This window comes from Octopus bimaculoides, chromosome 2 (genome assembly GCF_001194135.2).
Source record: "Octopus bimaculoides isolate UCB-OBI-ISO-001 chromosome 2, ASM119413v2, whole genome shotgun sequence".
Lineage (NCBI taxonomy): Eukaryota > Metazoa > Mollusca > Cephalopoda > Octopoda > Octopodidae > Octopus > Octopus bimaculoides.
Window position 1 is genome coordinate 11,451,609 of NC_068982.1, and position 4,611 is coordinate 11,456,219.

At 32.3% G+C, this 4,611-nt stretch overlaps 1 long non-coding RNA gene across 1 annotated transcript in view; it reads left to right on the plus strand.

Annotated features, from left to right (window-relative positions):
• Positions 1-3,675: 3,675 nt before the first annotated feature.
• LOC128250464 (uncharacterized) overlaps positions 3,676-4,611 on the plus strand; it is a 495,659-nt gene continuing 494,723 nt past the window's right edge. Inside the window, exon 1 of the long non-coding RNA XR_008266480.1 lies at positions 3,676-3,823. This is a non-coding gene — a long non-coding RNA (uncharacterized LOC128250464). The remainder of the gene's footprint in view (positions 3,824-4,611) is intronic.

A 4,611-nucleotide genomic window follows, 5' to 3' on the forward strand; every position in this document is an offset into this window, starting at 1 on the left:
TAATACAAATAATATATGAGTATATGCATATATACGTACATGTACATACCTACATCTACATGTATATATAGATGCATATTTGGGTACAGGACGTCACCAAAAAACGTGGACAAAATGAAAAACAGAACATAAACAGAGTACAGAAAACACAGGCCACATAAAGAACATTTCCTTCATTAGCTGCCACCATTCTAAAACTAAGCGTTATTTTCCTTTCCCTCTGTAAGGTAGTTGGTGTTAGAAAGGGTATCCAGCTATAAAAACCCTGCCAAAAACAGTGAAGTCTGCTAGCTCCTATCGAACTGTCCAACCCATGCCAGCATGGAAAATGGACGTTAAATAATGATGATGATGATAATAATTGTCTTTAAATGCTCATAAAACGAAAGATCACCAAAAGGTTGAGTGAGAGGTTAAAGTTACTTTCTTTATACCAGTGTGTTTTTTCCTTTTATAAATATTGGATTTACTCCTTTTTGTTTAAATCATATTTTAGGCTGCAAACTTTATAATAATCAATAGAATTTTTTTCTTAATATATGCCACACATTCTTCAGAATCTCGAATAAAAATAAAACATTTTTGAAAGCCACATTTGTAAGAATTTCAAGAGAAACCATTCTGACACTCAACTGCTTTCTTTTGGAAAAAGATTTACAATTTTTTTTTAAAAATTGAAAATTTTTCTTATTCAAAAGAAAAAATTTAGAATTCCATTTTATTTACGCATTGATTAGATAGCTTATCATAATAAGTTAATTCATAAAAATTAAAAAGGTGATCCTTCAGAGATGCTATCACTAAGATGAAAATAAAAATCAGCAATTTGGGGAAATCTTTTTCTCATGTTTTACAATTTGCTCATGTTTATGCATTTTTTTATGTATGTGCTTATGTTTGTGCATGTATGTATGTTTGTGCATGTATGTATGCTTGCGTATGTAAGTATGGGCATGTATGTGTTTATGTACATATTTGTATAGAATTAAAGAAATAAAATATCTTTACGGAAATTGCCGATTTTCATTTTCATCTTGGTGATACCATCTCCGAAGGCTCGCCATAAAGAAAAATTTAATCTTTGTTGTTCAGCTCTGGAACAGATATATATATATTCTTGAAGGCATTCAATTACACTGTCATATACAACATTTTACCATGTATCTTTCTTTTAAATATCGTAGGCTGTGATTGTAGAGTTTTGGCTGCTTTTTCTAGCAGGTCGAGTGACTGCGTAGATGTCTACTTGCTTAATAATAGTAAATGGTTAATGGCTGTTTTAGATTGCATCATTATATAAGAAATACAGCAGTCTCAATATGAAGCAATTAGTTATAACAATATAAGTCATTAGCAAAAGAGTCGATGACTAATATTAATACTCTAGCGGAAAAACCTCTTTTTTTTTTTAATTTGATGAAAAAAATATTACTGTAAATTTATTTATTTTGTAGTTTGACCTAAACTTTATTGGTTTATATAATCACCGAATCTTGACTGAATAAAAGCGTTTATTTTTATTCTTTCATTAAAAAAATATGATTTATTAAAAATTGTTTCTCTTTCACTCTTATAATTATTAACGAGACCCCGCAAATAGTCATACATCCTGATAACTATGATGAAGTAGGCATAACTACACTTTCGTGCCCCACTCACCCCCTTTTTTTTTTTTTTCGTAGAGGTACGTTTTCAAACATGTAGATGATGATTATGTTGATAGAATTTGAGAAAAATAATGTCATTAAGTTTTATTTCTTGTTTAGAAAAACTCCAAACCTTTTAAACTATACAGTAACTTGCTTATAACCATTACACAACATAAAAAAAAATGTATGGCTTTATCTTGATTGATATTACCCTTTATGAACATTACATTGGAAGACACGATCAAAAGATCCCCCCCTAGATGATGTCTAACCTACGATAATACCAAACCGAAGGTATTCAATGAAAAATATCTTCGATTATTTTCTTTATTGTCTTTCAATTTCATGTTGATAATGAATCAGTCTAATGTCATAGATTGTTTTAAGCAATGACCATTAGCAAGTTATTGAATGGCTAAATAGGTGCGGATTTCTTTCCTTTCTGAGTAAAAAAAAAATATCAACATAATAGTCCTCTACACCATCGAAAACAGTGTTTAATTACGATTATGTCGATGTAAAATTTCATTAAAAAATATGAAGCGGACATTTTTCAGAGTCGTAATCTCCCCACTTCTGTAAATTTATGACTTTGTTTTAGGTGCCATGTCCAGAATGTAGGACGAAGGCAACCATGTCCTGTCACAATTCTCTGTTCTTTGTTTTCTTTAGCAGTTTCACTTCCTGGTGTTTAATACCTCTTTCTCCCAACCTTTCGTTGAGCTTGACACCTACATATCCTCCCTTCAATCTTTCCATCACTGTTAAATTACCCAGGCCCTCTTTCCCCATTAAGTAACCATGAAATCGCAGTTGTTTGGCCCTTATCTCACAAAGCAGTTTCTTATTTATCGCAATGCATGCCTTAGACATTTTGTCCGTCCATGCTATTCTCAGTATTCTCCTGAAGAACCGTATTTCACAGCTCTCCAAGCGTCTTCTCGTTTCTCATGTTGTAGACCATGCCTCACGTCCAGGGTACCTTAGACTATATCAACTAATGTGACCATCATTTTATGAAACGTTGAGGCGTGTGATTTGAGGGCGCTTTGGCTTTAGCATCTCGCAGATCTAACCCACCTTATCGAAGTCTTCCTCTATCGTAAGAGTCAAATGTCGTTTGCTGGATATAAAAATAATAAATTCTCAATCGTAATTTCCATGTTTTAAAAAGGAAGGAATGAAAAAAGTTAAGAATTCAAAACCTAATGGTAATTAAAATTTTTAAAAGCTGTTTCCCTCCACAATTTTTTCTTTTATTGGCAAAACCATTAACTTCATTGTCGAAAATGAAGGAATCCAAACAAAAAAAATTTGGAAATGATTTGATGGATGGGTCTCAAACACATCCACCAAATCGAATCAAGGAAGTATGGGGAACCAAAATCAGTGGAGCACCAAACTGTAGTTTATACCTTGCAAGAAAAAAAAAAATAGTTAAACATATCGATGAACCAAATAGTTGACATTTCGCAATTTGATTGATCAGACGATAATTCAATTAATTCTGTTTATAAAGGAACAATTTAGATTTACCAATTTAGACGTTTCCAATAAACTGGTCTCTTGCAATTTCATTGAGCTGACGATTATTTAACGAGTATTCTTTAAATTCTTTTATTTAAGAATTACAAATGCACACACAAAGAGAAAACAACAAATATCTGTTATATTTTACTTGTTTCAGTCATCAAACGGCGGCCATGTTGTAGCACTGCCTTGAAGGATTTTAGTTGAACGAATCGGTTTTCTTTTGGTTTCTTTTGCCGAACCGCTAGATTTACAGGAACGTAAAGACACTAACATCGGTTGTCAAGCAGTTATGGGGGTACAAATACACACAATGAGCTGCTTTCAGTTTCTGTTTGCCAAAACCACTGACAAACTTTAGTCGGCCCGCGGCTATAGGAAAAGCCACTTACCCACGCAGTGAGACTGAACCCGGGACCATGCGATTGAAAAGCAAACTTCTTGCCACACAGCCACGCCTGCAGTAGCTCTCCAATTAAATGAAATTTACAAATCATGTCCGATCAACATATTTTGTCATTTCAAAGAAAGTGAGGTCATAATTCCGACCTAAAAGTATCTTAATGAAATTAGTCATGAAGCAATTTACAATCAAATGATTATTCTTGTTTTATTGACAAAGTGATGCAGAAGAAAATTTCAAGGTAAGGAAGTTATTCGTATAATTTTGTTCATCAATTCTTTTATATATTTCAATGAATCAAGCACGACTTCATGGATATTTTACCCAATTTTTACCCATCATTGTTGCAGTTGAATATTAATCTTTTGCTTGTCCAAACCATTTTTATAAGTTTGTCCTAAACGACCTTGCTTTGCTTTCATTACTTTTTAATTAGTGCTGGTTTCATTTGTTCTGAGTAATAATATAAAGTTTTCTTTTTCTTACTCCCAAGTAATTCCGGTGGTTGAAAAAACAATTAGCAATGGTTATAATATATGATGCATGAACGTGAGGGAAATATGTCCTGAATATCACACAATGGGTTACTATCATATTCTCAAGATAACCTGCAAAAATTCAATCCAACTGTAATCACCACCAAATTATGTTTTTTTAGCATTTAACCCAGTGGTTCCCGACCTGTAGTCTGCAAAATTAGTCCTGGGGGTCCGTGAACTAAATTCAAAATAGTATACATATATATATATTAAGGGGAAATCAAGAAGAAAATGGAGAATAGATGGATGTAATTACTTATTCATTTGCGTCAACATGCAAATAAATCAGAAATTACATCCAGTTATTCTCCATTTTCTTCTTGTTTCCCCCTCAATATTAAGAATTTCAATAATCCTAAACATGTACCTTTACCATTAAATCATACAGATTGATCCAGTGGAATATCTTGGATTATATAACCCCTAATGAAGACTTAACTTCCTCGAATTAACTATATGTATATATATATATATATATATATATATATAT